The following is a 20,969-nucleotide window of genomic DNA, read 5'->3' as shown; positions in this document are numbered from 1 at the left end:
TATATGAAATACATTCGTTCATTCATGACACTTTCTTCAGTCTGTATATATTTATTCAATGTCAATGTGTGCCAGGCACATAATTATGCTCTGGGGATTCAGCCTTGGAAAAACTAGGTATAATCTCTACCCTCCCGCTTCGGAATTGGGCATATGACGTCTTGGTTCTTAGTTAAACAAAATCACACCATATCATCTCTGATATGATGAATCTCAGGCCAAAGATTTTACAGTAACAATCATAGAACAGGACTGAGTCTAAAGTTTACAAAAGCTCAAACCAGTTATAGAACTAGAGAAAAAAGAGACAGCATAGCCTTATTACTACTACCTGCCCATGTGGATAGTCTCCTTTCTGGGCAAACCCAGGGTATTGCAAAGTTGTGTTTGAATACTGGAATAAGAATTGCTATTCAGCTGAGGTCTTCAAAGTCCTTGGAGATTTGAAAGACCAGGGCTCTGAGTCCACACATGTGCCTGCTTCCAACAGAGCAGCTGTTTCCAGTTGTTTTACATCTTGGGCTTTCAAATAAAATGTTCTGTAAAGAGAGAACAATGGAGGCTGAAAACTTGATTTAGAAGAGCAGACCCCACAGTGACCAGGGAGCCCTGCAATGGAGCATGCATGGGAAACAACTCAAAATCCGTGTACAGACTATGGCTGGTCAGCCACTATCCCTAATGAACGTAGGATGTGTCCACCAATACTAATCAATGGTGCTGGCTGGTGATGATGATGATAACCTGATTTGTTCTGGTGTTACATTTCTTCCTCATGTGACAGAAACAATAGCCATGAAGGGAGTGAAGAAAAAGGCAAACACTGTTCTTTCTCACAAGCTGTGCCACCTAACCAGTGACAACGTCCTGCTTCTGTCCTGAAAGTCTCCTTTTTGAAGCACTTTGCAGCTTTATGAGTTTCCAAAGAGCTGTCTGGGGAGATTAAAAGCACAAAGATCATAGGAAATTGCATAAGGCATAGAAAAAACAAACAGGGAGCAAACTGAGCTGTGTTCTGGGAGTTTGATGAAAAACTCCTTTCAACCATTATGTATCATTTTTATTATCTTAGAGGCATCTATTTCTCAAGTTGCTCTAGCCTGCATAGGATAAGAAGCTAACGACAAAACTGTTGATAGGTTCTTGCCTATTTCCTATCCAATCCAGCCTTTAGAATTTCTTTTAATGTGCTTTGACACCTAAAACCATTAAGCTATTTCATGCTTTTCATACTTAAAATTTCCTCAATAACCTACAATTGTCAGTGGCTAGGTATGGTAGCACATATCTACAGCAGCAGTATAAACTCAAACAGGAAGATAGCCGTCTGTTTGAGGCCAAAGTGGACACTTGTCTCTAAAACATAAAGACAAGCAAAAGATAAAATGCAGGTTATATCCCAATATAGCCATGTAATCTCTTACAAGAAATGACATGCTTAAAGATTCTGGTGTGTTCTTAACCCTTTCTGACCTTCATTGTGCAGTGACCTTGTTGGAAAATAATGAAGACAGAGATATCTGTAAGCCCCAAGTACCAGATGGGGTAATGAGTTTCGTTCCTGACAAACATATACGAGGCAAGAGAGGCCAGAATGTGGATACTTCTCCATGTGTCTTGGCTCCACTAGTTCAAATGTTTCTGAATGTAAAAATAATCCTAGGGATGGGGGGAACAGATATTATCTTAATATATAGTTCTTTCCCTCAAAAAATGTTCATTTGATCCACAAAGTTTTATGTGGTCGCTACACAAACTCATTGAGAACTTCCCCTTACAAAATGAATATTTAAAGTTAAGTATTCATTAAGTATGATAAATTGTGTTATAATGTTATATTAATAAAGTATTAACCTTATACATATTTTATAAAATGCTAATACCTTACGTTAGAAACAATTAAGTTCATATATTGTACAAAATATTCTCTTCTATCTTATCTTTTTAATTTCATGTGACCAGATTAAATATTCTCTTAAGTTTTTGGTCTTTCATTGTCATTCATATATATATATGTGTGTGTGTGTGTGTGTGTGTGTGTGTGTGTGTGTGTGTGTGTGTTAAAGTCAACTGGACCACTGTAATATGCATTTATGGAGAAAAAAAACATATATTATAGTCCTTTGAGCCAAGAACAAAAGATATAAAAGAGATTATAGTGAACGTTCTTAAGTTCAGGACCCAATGAGAAATGGTCCTTAAATAATGTGAATCCAAGTTATTCTTCCTTATTTACTAGCTGATCACTTTATGTACAAGTAAAAGGCACTTCTGTGTATGCTAACTTCTTTTTATGGGGACTGGAGAGTTAGCTTAACAGTTGAGTATACTTGTTCTTGCAGAGGACCTGGGTTTGGTCCTGGCACCTGTCTTGTTCCTCACAGCCATTATAACTCTGGTTCCAGAAGGTTCAATGCCTTCTTCTGACTCCATAGGTACCAGAAACATGGGATGCACATGCATACATACAAGCAAAATTCCTATAAAATAAACAAGTCCAAAATAATCTTTAAATATCCATTAAAGAACTAATTTTACTACTATTCAAAGAAGCTAAGATAGCTCTCCACCACACTACAGGCTGCAATAACTACCACTGCACCTGCAAACGCCAGATGGGCAGAGGAGATTGGGCAACAAAGTATTGTTTTAAGAGAACAATAGATCTTCTGGTAAAGTCACTAGAGACATGAGCAATACAGCAACTACTGGAAAGTCTGGTAAATCTGTATGTACATCTGGAATTGATAGGAAGAAATGACATGGGGCCATTATTTGTCTTATATGAATTCAAAAAGTCATCTTGTTGAGCACTTTATTTTTTTTCCTAAGGATATTTGGACTTCAGCATAGTATAGCTCTTTCTTGTCCACAGATGTACATGATGGATGAATAGAACTCAGACCTATGGTTTCAATGTTCTCACCCTCCAGACGGAATTATACCAAGATGCTGCTAATTACACAACAGTTCTTTTAAATGAAAGCTCACAGCAACAAAACTCACTGTAGGGGGTTCTAATGACTAGTGTTATAATAATGAAGAACTGAGTCTTTGATTTTGAAGAGATTCTCCACTATTAAAATGAGAGGTAAGCAAATCTGGAACAGAACAAATTCATACCAGAGATGTAGTACCAGGAAACAAATAACATCTAAATTATTGTGCATCCTCCACAGGTTTTGTACATCCGTTATTCAAGAGAGTTATCTTGTTTGTCATCCTACTCTGATATATGTATTTACTTTTTAAGAGAATATTTTATGCCACATACAAAGGAACATCAACCAGATGCAATGCAAGGCAATGGGGTTCTTTTTTTTCCATGCTGAATACACTATTACTAATAACAAGCACTAAGTTATCATTGCTGTTAGCCACCATGTTTCAAGTACATAGACATTGCAATAAGACTCTCATCCATTTTACTGTACCACAATACTCCTTCCACAGCTAGGGAGATGCAGAGGAAGCTTGGAAATGTTTGCATGGCTAAATGATGAGGAAGTATTCAATGGTAAGACTTTCTGACTCTGCTACAAGAATTGTTTTTTATCAAGAGGTTATTAGGATTTTGCCAAAATCCATTTTTCATGTTTTTACCAATTTCTGGTGGTTTTTAAGTATAGTTTTGCTCTTTGATCTATTTAAGTGGAAAAGAAGAAATGCTCAAACTCTAAGCAGATTGGCACCTCCTCTTAGGACCTCCAGATAGAATTGATAATTATGTTCCCCAAGAAAATAGTGAACAAGTGGCTTTTCTTCCATATGAAATCTTAATAAAACATCAAAGTGACCTTGGGTTACTATTCAGCTGTTCATACTAACACAAGGACAATTCCTATCGCCAGCCCATTTGGTCAGCGCGGGCACTGCTGGCTAAAATAAAGTAAATCTTTGTGGCACTGGACTGTCCCGGCACTGCAAGCCATTGCATCACTGATTTTCACCCATGCAATAGCAATCATACCCAAAGGCCCCTACACAAATACAAACTCCCAACCAGAGGTGACACTGCCCCTAATGAAGGAGAAATGAGCTGGGGTTTCCAGTGTTGTACAGTCAGCAAGCAGCTGCTCTTAGCTGCAAAAAAAAAAAAAAAAAAAAAAAAAACAGCCTTGGCCTTACATCATTTTGGTCCTAGCTCAAGAATGTTAGGAACAGATAACATGAGGCTGCAGACAGATTTGCACTAAGCCTCTTCTGTGGGACAAATACTCTGTTAGATCAAGGGAAGAGGGTTAGGAAGTCAGATCAGAATGTGTGGAAGTAAGAAGAGGGTCAGTTTCTACACTGAGGCAGACTCATAGGGCACAAGGGAAGAAAGAGCAAGACACAATAGGAGACATGTCTCCAGAGACTCAAAGGACTGAGCAGAAGCAAAGCCTCGCTCAGCAACATCTGGCTGGCTGCCAGCTTCTCGAACACTATTGATTCATACTATGGCAAGTCTGTCTGAAACCCTGCAATCCCTTCAGCCTTTATAATCACACCTTAATAACCTGGTAACTACCCATTGGTCCCTCAGAAGACAGGCCAAATATCTACTTTCATGTCTGCTATAACTTATTCTTGAAACATGTCACTATGACGACTAAAATGCTTGATGCCCCGTTCAACACATTTTGAATTATATTTTTGAAAGAGGATGTTTGGGCAATGACACACAAATTGCATGCACAAAGCAAATTAATTATTTGCAGATATGTAGTGTAATTATATGGGTTTATGCTATCCATCTGTGAACCTTGGGCTCCCCTAGTATAAGCACTGCTTATAATAAAAAGGGTTTAATAGCTTTAAGAAAAATGTACTATGCTTACATTTGCACGAGAGGACTGTTTGTAATGTGATGGTGTTCGTGGGTTCATGTGGATATAGGGAGCCTGCAAGAACAGAATGGTCCATTTCTTGGCATCCCAGAGGAAATTTTTCAGCTTACCCTAAAGGATGCTGTGAAGGAAACACCACGGGCACTCACAGAACCTCTCTTTGTTTAAATATCTTTCACCCTCTGGAAATTTGTTATTGTGTCTACATTTCCTACAGCAATCTAAACTATCCATAGTCTTTTGAAGCTCCATGAGGACTGATTCTCTTCACTATGATAAAATGGGTAGTAACTGAAAGCTGTTATTGGCAAATTTTAACTGTTCTACAGATTAGATAAAGTCATTATATTTTTCTTTTCCATATGAGTCTTATAATAGTTAACAATTTACTGTAAATTCCATACAAATGTCCCATATACTTTTTTTTCCAGTCCTGGAGGTGGAACCCAGGGATTTACATATGCTAGAGAAGTACTCTGTTACTGAGGGTGTCTTTAATACACCCATACTGTGTGTGTACCTATGTGCATGCATGCATGTGTGTAGTATATGTGTTGTGATTGTGTATGTGTGGTGTGTGTGTGTGCTTGTGTGTGAATGTATGTGTATGTGCATACATGCATGTGTTGTGTGTGTGCATGTGTTCATGTGTGTGGTGTGTGCTTTGTGGTGGTTGTGTGTGTGTGTGTGTGCATGTATGCATGTATGCATGTGTTCGTGTGTGTATGTGTGTGTGGTGTGTGCTTTGTGGTGTGTGTGTGCATGTGTTCATGTGTGCATGTGTGTGGTGTGTGATTTGTTTGTGGAGTGTGTGTGTGTGGATGTGTGTGGTGTGTGTGTGTGTGTGTGTGTGTGTGTGTGTGTGTGTGTGTGTGTGTTTGGATACGCAGAGGTGCCTGTGTATACACTTTGAATTCAGAACTTCTTGTCAAGAGATTTCCTCCATCCCTTTCCTCCTTCATAAGTTCGAGACAAGATTCCTCACTGAAACTGGGGCACACAGACTGGTGAGACTTGCTAGCAAGCAGGCCCCAACTATCGTCCTGGTACTGTCTTTGGACCCTGAGATTACAGGCATTTTTAATGTAGGAGCTGAGAAGCTAAACACAGATCACCCTGCTTGTGCGTGTACTTTACTGACTGAGCCATATTCATTATTATTCAGAATCCAAACCCTCCACAAGACTCCAGCAAGGGCAAAATTTTATAGCCAAGAAAATTATTTCAGAGATCCTTTTATGTATACTTATTTAATTATGCTAGCATCATACCAGCTTTTCATAAGCCTCCTATGACTTACTGGGTACCCTCCATGTTTAAGCACTTCATCCTGATGACATAATAGCCCAGAAGCTGACTATGACCATCCCCAGGAAGTAGAAGGAAACAGAAAAAAAAATAATCATACCTTTCCCAGGGGCTCTGAAGGATGTGTTGCAGGAGATGTAACCTTCAATTTTATCTTACAAAAGGAGAAAAAAACTTTCCAGTAAAGAGGGAGTTACTTTTAGAGAAAATACATGAAAAACTATAGATTGACTGAAACAAAAATGAGAAGAAAATATTTTATGCAAGTCAGCATGCTGACATGGGACAAAGAAAATACAACGACGAAAGGGAACAAGCAAGTAGACCAGGCTTCTTCTATTTAGTAGGTCATATGTGGCTTCATTTATGTTCATTGCAAATATGAATGTTGATCCCCCATTTTGCCTATAGAGAAGTCTAGAATCAGATCACAGGGGTAATACTTTGTTCAGTTAGACAGCAAGATAAGAAAGAACCCAGGCCTGGTTGACAGAAAACACACCCTGCTCTCATTCTAAAAATTCTAAATTTCTACTTTTAGAGGTTACCAATATCGCTCAAAGGGTAAAACTACTTGCTGCTAAGCTTGATAACTTGGATTTGGTCCCACATGATGAAAATAGAGAACCAAGAAGTACAAAGGAGTCTTGTGATTTCACACCCACACCATGGCAAGAGCTCACCTCTCACTCCTGCACAAATAACTGAAAGTTAAAGAAAAATTCTGTTCTCACAAAATAAAAAAGATTACAATAAAGGCTCTTGTGATAGTGGGATATCAGAAATTTTAAAGTGGAGGTGATGGTTACATGAATATAATAAAGAAACCTAAGTCCCATCTGATGAATTTGCCTAAGGAAGTAACAAGGGAATGACAGAGAGCACACGGATGCATGAGCTCTTCCAAGAGCCTTCATCCAGAGGCATCAAAACTGCTTTGATGTGGGAATGAAGCTCTGTGAGGAGACTGGGATCTCTCCCAGGTTACTGACTCTAGCAGAGAATGGGGTGCTACTTAATGCTGGTACTATAAATTAAAGTAGTAAATGCCATAAGAGTTCGGGGTAAGAGATAAAATGTTCGGTTTTGGAATATGTAGCATTTGAAATAAAGATGTCCTGTACAAGAGGAATTCCCTGGGAGTGGAGTTCAGAGTAGCTGAGAGTTGACCCAGAAGAGAAAAATCTTCCTGGGGAAAGATAAGAAGTTGAGACAACATAGGTCAAAGAGTGACTCCCAAGGGCCATCAAGAGTATTTTGTTTTGTTTTGATTGGGCTTTTGTTTGTGTGCTTTATAACAAAGTGGATGTAGAAAGAAAGGTTTGATCCAAGAGGTGTAAATGAATCCAGTAATAAGATTCCTTAAAACCAGAAAAAAGGGGTTTTAAGAAAAGTAAACTGAGGCAGGAGAGTTGTTGTGATTTCAAGGCCAACCTTGGGAATGTAATGACTATCTGGCTAGTCAGAGATATATAACAAGACCCTGACTAAAAGCAACAAGAAACCGGAAGGAAGGAAAACGTCTATTGCCTTGGAATGTTGTAACATCAGTGGTAACATTACCAGTGAAGTTCAAGAAAGAGATTTGGGTCTAGAACATTACAATGCTTTCAAGGATACATGAAATGCAAAGTTGTTTAAAGTGTGCTGTAAGACACTGGAACATAAATAATTGAATATGCAGAAACATCAGGATACATCCATGCAAGTGACTTATATATATGCTGATTTGCCTCAAATAAAAAATTGTAATGAATAGAACATAGCCTAAACAAAGATATACAGAGGTTGTCATAACTCTTTATTTTAGTTTCACATGAAGCAATGAACTTATGTAAAGGTTCAAAACTTTGTTTGCAGGGACCCAGTGCAAAGGAAAAGATTTTAAGCATGTGGTGACAAAGGTGTGTGGATTTTTACTGTTCAGATTTTACTCTACAAAATGGAGCTAATAGCACCTGTTCATACCAGAAGCTTTGGAAAATGAAGGTAAGCAAAAGACATTAAAGGCATTTGCTATGCCAATCCCAAAGTATGGGCTTAACCTAAAATTTGAATATCTGCCCTGAAAATTATAAATGTTATTTTAGAATGAAGATGGTTTTCTCCTTTTTATAACATGGCTACGGAACTATTGTTTTTTGAGTGTTTTGGTAAGTTATTAGTGCATCTACCTAAGATTGATTCTCCAGAAATATAAACCCCCTGTCTTCTCAAGTTGCCTGCAAGCTAACTCTGTATGATTCTCTTCTATTTCTTATGATTGTCAATATCATTTTTATTGTATATCAATTATAGGTGTTGGGCCCACATTTTTTCTTCTGGCAACATTCTGATATTTTATGAGTCTTTATAATAATCAATATACCTGAACTGTTTTGATCGCCTCTGTTACACTGCAACTTAGACATGCAGATCTACAGTTCACTTTTTATTGAAGTAGCACATACCTTTAATAAAGTGGCAACAAGAAAAATGTCTAACAGACACTGAATACCCAGAGCACACTGAGCTGTGCTAGGCAGGTTATTTTCATAGCAAATTTAATGTGCACCTTCCTTTCTACAAATACTGTATGTGAAAGCAAGCAAACAAAAACCAAATTAAAAAAAAAAAAATAAAAACTCTTATGAGCTAGGCATTACTATTACTCAGTTGGGTACAGGTTAAATGGAAGACAGAAGTTCTGGAAGTTCAAGACCATATGGATTTAAGTTCCAGCTAGAAAGAGAACTAATACTGACAGTAAGACATTCTTTAATTTACGTTCCATTTGTGAGATGCCATAGGGCTAGAAAGATGGCCCAGGGCCTGAACACATAATTCCATGGGGCCAAACTTTGGTTCCCAGCACCCATGTGATGGTTCCCAAATCCTGTAGCTCCAATCCCCTTAGATGTGACATCCTCTTCTGGCCTCCATGGGCATGAGGCACACTAGTAGAGCAGACATATACAGGAAAAACTTCCATCTATACAAAAAATCAAAAATTAAATTAAAATTTTGAAAATTGTCATGAAGAAAATACTCAGTAAGAAACATTATCTAACTAGCTTAGTGGAAAAAAAAGTATAAAGGGTGACAACACACAAAAAAGTAATAAAAGACTTAAAATTAAATTGCTTAATTTATTAAGCATACCATTTATTAAGAATACCATTATAATTTTGTGTATATATGTATATATTTATAACTATAGCTAAAATAGAGTTTTAATTCTATTATTAATTATTGTGTTATCTCCATTAAATTGTTACCCTATATTTAAATATATATACCAACAGATAATAGCCTTATTGCAAAAATTAAATCCATCATATATTTTTTTGATAATTCTTTTGTTTAAATTTGAAGCAAGCTTGTTTTACATATCAATTCCTGTTCCTGCACCCTACCATCCTCCCCTGTTCCCCCTACCAACCTCCAACCACACCCTTTCTGCTGCCAACGGAGGAGATTTCCATGGGAGAGACTTCAAAGTCATATCATTTGGAGCAGGGCCTAGGCCCTCCTCCACATGTCTAGGCTGAAGGAGTATCCCTCATTGTGAAACGGGCTCACAAAGTTCATTCTTATACTAGGAATAAACACTGATCCATTACCAGAGGCCCCATAGACTGCTCAGTCCTCTCAACACCACACTCAGGGAATCTGGGTTGATCCTATGCTGGTTTCCCAGCTATCAGACTGGAGTCCATGAGCTCCCCCACCCCCACCCCCATCCCCGTTCAGGTCAGCAGTGTCTGTGGGTCTCTCCAGCCTGGTGTTGAATGTTTTGCTCATCACTCTTTCCTCTATGCAACTGGATTCTAGGAGTTTGGCTCAGTGCTTAGCTATGGGTGTTTGATTCTGCTTCCATCAGTTACTAGATGAAGGCTCTAGGAAGGCATACATGGTAGTCTTCAATCTCATTATTTGGAAAAGTCCTTGAAGGTAGCCTCTCCACTATTGCTTAGATTGTTAGTTGGGGTCATCCTTGTACATCTCTGGACATTTCCCTAGTGCCAAATTACTCTTAAAACCTATAATGGCTCCCTCTTTTCTTACTCTCCTCTATTCTTTCCCTGACTCAATCTTCCTGCTCCCTCATGTCCTCCTCTCCTCCTCTCCACCCCACTTCCACCTAACTCCCTCTCCCCCAATGCTCCCAATTTGCTTGGGAGATCTTGTCCCTTTCCCCTTCTCTAGAGGACCATGTGTGGCTCTCTTAGGGTCCTCCTTGTTTTGTAGTTTTTCTGGCAGTGTGGATTGTAGGCTGGTTATCCTTTGCTCTATGTCTAAATCCATACATGAGTGAGTACACTTCATGTTAGTCTTTTTGTGACTGAGTTACCTCACTCAGGATGGTTTCTTCTAGTTCCATCCATTTACGTGTGAATTTCGAGATTCCATTGGGTTTTGTTTGTTTGTTTGTTTGTTTTGTTTTGTTTTCACCTATTAGTACTACATTGTGTAAATGTACCACATTTTCTCCATCCATTCTTCAGCTGAGGGACATTTAGGTTGATTCCAGGCCTGGCTATTACAAAATATTTCTGCTATGAACATAGTTGAACAGATGTCCTTCTTGTATGAATGTGCATCTTTTGGGTATATGACTAAGAGCAGAATTACTGGATCTTGAGGTAGACTGATTCCCATTTTCCTGAGAAACTGCCATACTGATTTCCAAAGTGGTTGTATGAGTTTTCACTCCCCCCCTCCCCCAGCAGTGGAGGAGAGTTCAACTTTCTCAACATCTTCTCCAGCATAAACTGTCTTTAGTGTTTTTTTTTTATTTTAGTCATTCTGATAGGAATAAGACTACCTTAGAGTTGTTATGATTTGCATTTCCCTGATAGCTAAGGATGTTGAGCACTTTCTTAAGTAACTTCCAGCCATTTTAGATCCCTCTATTTAGAATTCTCTATTTTGTTCTGTACCCCACTTTTAAATTGGAATATTTTGTGTTTTGGTATCGAGCTTCTTGAGTTCTTTGAACATTTTGGAAATCAGCCTTCTGTCTCATGTGGGGTTGGTGAATATCTTTTGCCATTCTGTGGGCTGCAGTTTTATCTTGCTGACTGTGTCCTTTGCCTCACAGAAGCTTTCAAATTTCAGGAAGTCCTATTTATTAATTGTTGATGTCATTGCCTGTATTACTGGTGTTATGTTCAGGAAGCAGTCTCCGGTACCAATTTGTTCAAAGGTACCTCCCACTTTCTCTTCTAAGAGTTTCAGTGTAGCTGGATTCATGTTGAGGTCTTTAATCCATTTGGACTTAAGTTTTATACATAGTGATAGATGTGAATGAATCTGCAGTCTTCTACAAGTTGGTATCCAGTTATGTCAGTACCATTTGTTGAAGATGCTTTCTTTTTCCATTGCATAGTTTTGGCATCTTTGTCAAAAATCAGGTGTTCATATGTGTGTAGGTTAATATCAGGGTTTTCAATTTAATTTCATTGGACTTCCTGTGTATTTTTGCTCCAATACCAAGCTGTTTTCAGGACTATAGCTCTATAATAGAGCAGGAAGTCAGGGATGGTGATGCCTCTGAAACTTACTTTATTGTACAGGGAAATTTTAGCTATCCTGTGTCTTTTTTTTTTTTTAAATAAAGTTGACTGTTGTTCTTTCAAGGTCTAAGAAGAATTGTGCTGGGAATTTTATGGGGATTGTATTGAATCTATAGATTGCTTTTGGCAAGATTGCCTTTTTTAATTTGTTGATCCTTCCTGACCATGAGCATGAGAGAACTTTCCATTTTCTGGTGTCTTCTATAATTTCTTTCTCAAACTTCTTATTATATAGGTCTTTAACTTGTTTGGTTAGCATTACCCCAAGATATTTTATGTTGTTTGTGGCTATTATAAAAGGTGTTGATTCTCTGATTTCCTTCTCAGGACATTTATTGTCTGTGTATAGCAGGGTTACTGATTTTTTTTTTTTTTAGATAATCTTGTGTCCTGCCACTTTGCTGAAGGTGTTTATCAGCTTTAGGAGTTACCTGGTAGAGTTTTCCCATCACTTACATAAACTATCATATCATCTGCAATTAGTGTAAGTTTGACTTCTTCCTTTCCAATTTGTATCCCCTTTTGTTTTCTTATTGCTCTAGCTAGAACTTCAAATACAATATTGAAGAGATAAGGGGAGAATGGACAGCCTTGTCTTGTCCTGATTTTAGAGGAATCACACTGAGTTTCTCTCCATTTAGTTTGATGTTGGCTGTTGGTTTGCTGTATATTGCTTTTATTATGTTTAGGTATGTTCCTATTATCCCTGGTCTCCCCAAGACCTTTATCATGAAGGGGTGTTTGTCAAAGACTTTTTCAGCATTTAGTTAGATGATCATGTAGTTTTTTTTTTTCAGTTTCATTATATGGTGGATCACATTGATAGATGTTTGCATGTTGAGTCATCCCTGCATCCCTGGGATGAAGCCTACTTGGTCATGTGGGAAGATTTCTCTGATGTATTCTTGGATTCAATTTACCAGTGTATTTTATTGATTATTTTTGTATCAATGTTCATGAGGGATATTGGTCTGTAGTTTTCTTTCTTAATTGTGTCTTTGTGTAGCTTGGGATCCAAGGTAACTGTCACTTCATAAAAAGAGTTTGACAATGACCCTTGTGCTCCTATTGTGACTCTGAGGAGTATTGGTTTTTGCTGTTCTTTGAATTTCTAGTAGAATTCTGCACTGTAAACATCTGGCCCTGGGCTTTTTTTTTTTTTTTTTTTTTTTTTTTTTTTTTTTGGTTTGGAGACTTTTGATGACTGCTTCTATTTCATTAGGGGTTATAGGTGTATTTAAATTGCTTATCCTTTCTTGATTCAATTTTGGTAAGTGATTTCTATCCAGAAAATTGTCCATTTCTGTTAATTTTTTTATTTTTTTGGAGTACAGATTTTCAAAGTATGACCTGAAGATCCTCTGGACATCCTCAGTGTCTGTTGCTATGTTCCCCTTTTCATTTCTGATTTTGTTAATTTGCATGTTCTCTCTCTGCCTTTTGGTTAGTTTGGATAAAGGTTCATCTGTTTTGCTGATTTCTTGAAGAACCAACTCTTTGTTATAATGATTCTTTGTTTGTTTTTCCAGTTTCTATTTTATTGATTTCAGCCTTCAATTTGATTATTTCCTGGCATCTACACCTCTATGGTAAGTTTGTTTCATTTTGTTCTAGAGCTTTCAGTTGTGCTATTAATTCTCTAATGTGACTATTCTCCAGTTTCTTCATGTGGGCACTTAGTGCTATGAACTTTCCTTTTAGTACTGCTTTCAAATACTGCTTTCAAATTGTTCTATAAATTTGGGTATGTTGTGTCTTCATTCTCATTGAATGGCTTGGAAGTCTTTAATTTCTTTCTTTATTTCTTCTTTGACACAAGAATGGTGCAATTGCACATTATTCAATTTCCATAAGTTTGTAGGGTTTCTGCAGTGTGTGTTGTTGTTGAATTCTAACTTTAAAGCATAGTGGTATGAAAAGATACAAGAGGTTGTTCCTTTTTTTTTTTTTTTTTTTTTTTTTTTTTTTTTTTACCTATTGAGGTTTGCAATATTGGCGAGCATGTGAGCATGTGGTAGATTTTAGAGAAGGTTCCATGTGAAGCTGAGAAGATATATTCTTTTCTGTTGGGATGGAATGTTCTATAAATATCTCTTAAAACCAATTGGGTCATAACTTCTGTTAGTTCCTTTGTTTCTTTGTTAAGTTTCTGTCTGGTGGCCCTGTCTAGTGTTTACAGTGAGGTATTGAAATCTCCCATAAGTGTATGTGGTTTTATGTGCGATTTGAGTTTTAGTAATGTTTCTTTTAAGAAATGTGGGTGCCTTTGTATTTGGGGCATAGATGTTCAGAATTGAGACTTTGTCTTCATGGATTTCTCCAGTGATGAATAAGAAATGACCTTCTTCATCTCTTTAATTGATTTTAGTTTAAAGTCTAATTTGTTAGATATTAGGATTTCTACACCCACTTGTTTCTTGGATCCATTTGATTGGAAAACCTATTCCCATCCCTTAACTCTAAGGTAACATCTGCCTTTGAAGTTGAGGTTTGTTTCTTGTATGCAGAAGGATGGATTTTATCTTCGTATCCATTCTGTTAGGCTGTGTCTTTTTTATAGGCCAGTTAAGACCATTAACATTGAGGGATATTAATGACCACTAATTGTTAACTCACATTTGTTTTGGATTGGGTGGGGAGGTATTGGTATTATGTGTGGATTTTCCCATCAGTTTTCTTTTGGCTATTTGTAAAGTGGGATTATCTATTGCTTATGTTTTTGTGGGTGTAGTTGAGTTTCTTAGGTTGGAGTTTTCCTTCCAGAACTTTCTGTAGAGCTAGATTAGTTGATAAGTATTGTTTTAATCTGTTTTTGTCATGGAATATCTTAGTTTCTCCATCTATAGTGATTGAAAGATTTGCTTGGTATAGTAGTCTGGGCCAGCATCCATGGTCTCTTAGTATTGGTAGACTATCTATCCAAGACCTTCTGGCCTTCAGAGTTTCCATGGAGAAGTCAGGTGTAATTCTGATAGGTTTGCCTTTATATGTACTTGGACTTTTTCCTTTGCTTTTCTTAGTATTCTTTCTTTTCTGTATTTTTCATGTTTTGATTATTATGTGGAGAGGGGACTTTGTGGTCCATTCTATTTGGTGTTCTTTAAGCTTATTGTACTTTCATTGGCATGTCTTTCTTTAGGTTGGGAAAGTTTTCTTCTATGATTTTGTTGAATATGTTCTCTATACCTTTGAGTTGGGTTTCTTTACCTTCTTCTATACCTATTATTTTTAGGTTTGGCCTTTTCGTGTTGTCCCATATTTCCTGGATATTTTGTGTCAGGGATTTGTTGGGTTTAAGCTTTTCCTTGGCAGATGAATCTATTTTTCCTAGTGTATCTTCAATGCCTGAAATTCTCTCTTTTATCTCTTATATTCTGTTGGTTATGCTTGCATCTGTAGTTCCTGATCATTTACCCAGCTTTTTCTATTTAAGCATTTATTTATTTATGTCTCTATTTCAGCTTTCACACCTTGCACTGTTTGAATTGTTTCTTCCAATTTTTGGTTTGTCTTTTCTTCCATTTCTCTAATAGAATTTCTCAGTTCCTCTTTTCGGGTCTCTATCATCTTCATGAAGTTATTTTTAGGGTCATTCTCTTCTGCTTCTTCTATGTTGGGATGTTCAGGTCTTGCTAGTGTGGAGTCCAAAGATTCTGGGAGTATCATACTGATCTTTCTGTTGTTGACTGTGTTTTTATACTGTAGTCTACCTACCCATTCCTTCTTCCATTGTGTGCCAGTGGGCTCTCTCCTTCTCCTGGTGGTACTGAAACAATGTTCTCTTCTGGTGGGTGCAAGCAGGTCCAATACTCCAATGGCTTTCCTTTTCCAGTGGGGGGAGGTAGGACTACGGTGCTGGCTGACTCTAGATAAGTCAGTCTCGGGGGATGGTCTCCCCCACAAGCAGACCCCAATCCTTAGGAGGACATCATATCTTATAAAACTATTTATATTGGTTTTCTTTGACAAATTAACCAAAAAAATATCTAGTTACTATATAATAAAGTTGATGTTATTGGAAATTTGATGTTCATAGAAGTGCTCACTGTTTTTATCTACAAAATATTTTTTCTGTGTGTAACCTACCCTACCTTATACAGTAACAAGAAAACTTAAAAGGCATTGCCTATTGTCTTCACAGAGGATATAGTGAACTCAGAGTGACAAAGTCTCTTGCATAAAGTTATCATGGTTCATTAGAGAATGAATATCTTGAGGTAATAGTGTAGGATGATAAATATGTGGTGAGGTGTGAACAACTGCACTAATAACAGAGCCAGACAATGGTATTACATTTCATCAACAGTAGTCAAGAAGAGTTCTCAAACTCTTGTATCCAAAACAGTGGTGTCCATATTACATAGCTATTTGCAAGGCTAGGACAATTCCAACCTTGAAGTAGAGATGACCAGATCCTCTACTCATGCTCCAACAGGCTTCTTTGCTAACATTTTGATTGAGGCAAACAGGTGTCATTGGACTAGTTACTAAGTTGCTATCTGTGCGATCTATGAGGTTACAATGTTTTCTGATATCTTTAATACTGACACAATAGCTAATTATATAAGTGGAATGAAAGACTATCCTATTGTCCTTGCTTGGTATTGAGCAGAATGTAGTGAGCCCCATAGCTATATGCCCAGGGCTTTCTCCAAGAAAAGGACAAAAGTTCCAGGAAACTAATACTAAAGAAATAAATTACTGAATTTCAAGAAAGCCTTTTTTGTTAAAATTCAAGAATATTTTTATTTGACATTTGATGGGTCCACCACAAGGAATTAAAGATTAAAAAAAAAAGCACAAATTACACTACAGGGAATACAATTTTTATATTTCAATGAAATTGCTTTATATCCAAAATCATTCTGCTAAAGGCACAGTGCCTGAGAGAAGTGTTTGCTTAATCTAAACCACTAATTTTCCAATTATGTTCTATAGTGAAAATTCCAGAGTAGCACAACTGTCTGCTAGAAATAGAATTCCTAAACATACGACTATTTTAAAAGCTAGAAAAATGTGTAATACAGAATATAGCTCATCTTCCCACAGAGAAGTAGCTGTGCTACTCATCCTGGATCCCATTCAGGTTGTTTTTCTGCAATGATAGATATGTAAAATAAAATTTAAAAAAAAGAAATAAAAAATGTACATTAAAAAAAAGAAATGGTTCCTTTTGACATCTTTGTGTATATAAATTTCTTTCCTCATGAAGAGATTTATAACCTTATATCACATCTTTTAAGTGCTTATTTATACATGTCTATGACTATCCAATAATATTGAATGAGGAAAAAGGAAATCCACATGATATGTCAGTACTATGCAACTGAAGTTCTTCAAATATATGGGATTCTAAGTAGTTTTTAAATAAAATTTATTTAAATTAGAAATTTTACATAGTGATCCCAGTTCCCTCTCCCTCCCATCCTGCCATGATCCCCACCGACCCCCACATCCCATCCCAATCCACTCTCCATGGAGAGTGAGGCCATCCATGAAGGTTATCAAAGTCTGTCAAGTCATTTGTGGCAGGGCCAAGGCCTGCTCCTGCATCTCTTGGCTAAGGGAGTATCCCTCCATGGAAAATGAGCTCCCAAAGTCAATTTATGCTCTAGGGATAAATACTGGTTCCACTGCTAGAGGTCCCATAGATTGCCCAATCCTCCTAGCTGACACCCACATTCAGGGGGCCTGGGTTGGTCCTATGTGACTTCCCCACTTGTTAGACTGGGATCCATGTGTTTCCACTTGCTCAGGTAAGCTATTTCTATGGGTTTCCCCAGCATGGTCTTGACCCCTTTGCTAATCACTCCTTTATCTCTGGGATCAGGAAGAATGAGTCAGGCAATGAATAGAATAGAGAAAGAAAAGAGATACCTTAATAGAGAAGGTTTATAGGTTTAAAGAGAAATCTGACACTAAGGAAATGTCCAAAGACCCACAAGGATGACCCCAACTAAGAATCTAAGCAATAGAAGAGAAGCTATCTTAAATGCCCTTCCCCTATAATGAGATTAATGACTACCAGTTATGCTATTCTAGAGCCCTCATCCAGTACTTTATGGTAGCAGAAGCAGACACCCACAGCTAAACACTGAGCCAAACTCCTGGGAATCTAAGTCTTAACATCAAGTATTAAACATTTATACATAAACTCTGCTTTCATTAGCAGAGTCTCATGGTTTTTGTCTTTAATTTTCATAATATCTATAAGTATTTTTGTGGGGCAATGGAGAACAGGTTCTTATGTAGCATAAACTTGCCTGGCATAGTATAGTAAAGAATAGCCTTCAATTCATGATCTTCCTGCCTCTGCCCCATGAGTACTGAGATTACAAGCATGCACCACCAAGCCTGGCATATACATAAACAGGATCAAATCCAGGACCTTGTACAAAGCTATCATTCTACCACCAACTGAGTTATACTTCCTGTCCCTAAGATCAAGAAATTTGCATTAATAAAACTGGAGGAGTACTTTGTCATTAATGAAATAAGATAAAAATTATTCATACATTCTATCACTGACAAAATAGTTTATGTAGGTAAAGCACACTGTAGGTTTTTGTTTCTTTTGACTTTTTTTTTTTTTTAGAAAATAATTGCTTATAGTCAACTCTAAAATTCTGTAGTAGTCTTAAGTATTTACCAGAGTGAAGCTCTATGCTAGCTCCATTTCCATTTTGCTATTCACTCTGGTAATATTGCTCTAAGTGAGATCAAGAGGGACCTTAATAGAACTAACCATTCTCATTAAATGCCTTCTCTTTCTGCTGTGTATCTCAACCTCCATGGTCTATTGTACTATCTTATCCTTTAATGGCAATTTGTTTCCTAATTTACTTTGTTTCTCTGTTTTAGTAACACCTTAGGGAATTCCTCCCATCATTAATATCTCATATAGATGGTATATATCACACATCAGGGTTTTTTTGTCCTATTAGCAAATGACTCTAAAACTAATGAATATTGGAAGACGACTGTTTTATTTGTATAATACTTTGGAGCTAAGGTATATAGGAAAGTATTTTTCCACCTGATGAGCCATCATCATTGATGGTTCTGATATTGCTTGGACCAGCAGGGGAGCTAGAGAGAAGGTTCTTTAAAAATTCTTCATTTATATCTAGATACTCGTGGACACATTGCCATAGCACAGGCCCCAGATAACTCCTGAGGGTATTATTAATCTTAACATCGTTTCAAGATATTTACAGTTTATATGGCATCAGGATTCCACAGAAGTTTCTTGTCATGCAACATTATGACTGAATATCACTTCCTCTATACAGTTTTGTTTTGGTTTTTCGAGACAAGGTTTCTCTGTAGTGTTTTGGAGTGTGTCCTAGAACTCTCCCTCCAAACCTAGAATCCATCATCTTATTTGAATATGTGCAACAATGGGCATCTCTTGATTTTTATTGTTTATTATGGAGCCACCCATGAAGACAAGCATTCCAAACACATTTAAGAAAGTGATTCTTGTGTAGAAAATTTTGGAGACAGTGGTCACAGTGGTCACCTTGTTCAAAGTAAACTGACAGTTCATCCTCTCTGAAACAAATCTACATGATATGCATATACACACAGAGAGAGAGACAGACACACCCATGTAAAATGAGAGAGGGAGAAAGGGAGGGGGGGAGAGAAGCAGAGAGACAGGGACCAGGAAAGTAAAGAGTAAGGAGAGGGATCAACCGAGACAGAGAGACACAGAGAGTTTAAGAAAATAGAAATTGCCCTACATGTGGAATTGGGGTGGGGGATGGGAATGGAGGGTGGTCAGGGTGCATGTGAGGGGGCAGAGAGGGATGAGGGAGGGAGGGAGGCAGAGGGAACTGGGATCAACATGTAAAAAAATAAATAAATAATTTTTTAAAAAAAGAAATATTGATACAGGACAGCAGAGTGAAATGATTAGAAGTTTTACTCTAAACAATAAATAAAACATGCTTGCAAAGGCAGAAAAAAAAAGTAAAAAGAAAAAAACAGAAGTAGAGTAACTGGCTGTGGTGTCACAGGCCTTTAATTCCAATACTCTGGAGACAGAGGCAAGCAGATCTCTGTGATTGCAAAGTAAACCTGGTATACAGAGTTAATTCCAGGACAGATAAAAAGTTACACAGAGAAACCCTGTCTCAAAAAATTAAAAAAATAGAAGAGAAGAAATAGAGTATTAAAAAAGCCATGTAAAGATGGAAAGCACAGAGGAACTTTGGATAATATATGCTGTTCTGTTATCTTTAAATTGTTTGACTGTTGAGGAAATAACAACAACTGTTAAAAGAAATACTGCTGTTAATATTCTTTCTTTATTCTGTATGTTAGTTGTTTTGATTATTATATGTCGAGGGGTCTTTTTTCTTTGGTCCAGCCTATTTGGGGTTCAATATGCTTCTTGTACATTCATGGGCATGTCCTTCTTCAGATTGGGGAAGTTTTCCTCGATGATTTTGTTGAATATGTTTTCGGCACCTTTGAGCTGGGTTTCCTCACCTTCCTCTGTGCCTATTATTCTTAGGTTTGGCCTTTTCATGGTGTCCCACATTTCCTGGATGTTTTGTGTTAAGGATTTGTTGGATTTATGATTTTCTTTGGTTGATGAATCTATTTCTTCTAGTTTATCTTCTGTGCCTGAGATTCTTTCTTCCATCTCTTGAATTCTGTTGGTTATGCTTCTGTCTGTAGTTCCCGATTTTTTGCCCAGTTTTTCTATTTCCAGCATTCCTTCGGTTTGTGTTGCCTTTATTTTCTCTATTTTAGTTTTCAAGTCTTGAACCGTTTCCTTCACCTGCTTAATTGTTTTTTTCTTGGCTTTCTGTACTTTCCTTAAGGAATTTGTTCATTTCTTCCACTTCACATCTTTGAGGGCCTCTACCATTTTTATGACTGTGATTTTTAAGTCATTCCCTTCTGCTTCCTCTGCTTTGTTGTGTTCCGTTCTAGTTGGTGTAGATTCCCTAAATTCTAGTGGTGCCATGCTTGTCTTTCTGTTGTTAGGTGTTTTCTTGTATTGCCGTCTTCCCATAGCTTCTTCATGTAGGTGTTGGTGGGGTCTCCCTCTCTCTTTATGGTACTTCCCCGGTGGGCTTATGTGGGTCAGAGATTCAATATCTGTTGCTGTGGGTGGTCCAAGCTCTATAGGAGGTTTCTCTGCAGACAGGGACGCAGGGATGTCCATAATGTTTCTTCACAGCAATGGAAAAGAAACTGAGACAGTCACACATAGTGTGTGTGAGTGTGTGTATGCATGTATATGTATGCATATATA

Source organism: Phodopus roborovskii, unplaced genomic scaffold (assembly GCF_943737965.1).
Source record: "Phodopus roborovskii unplaced genomic scaffold, PHOROB, whole genome shotgun sequence".
In the NCBI taxonomy this organism is placed as follows: Eukaryota; Metazoa; Chordata; class Mammalia; order Rodentia; family Cricetidae; genus Phodopus; species Phodopus roborovskii.
This window is presented reverse-complemented; position numbering follows the sequence as displayed.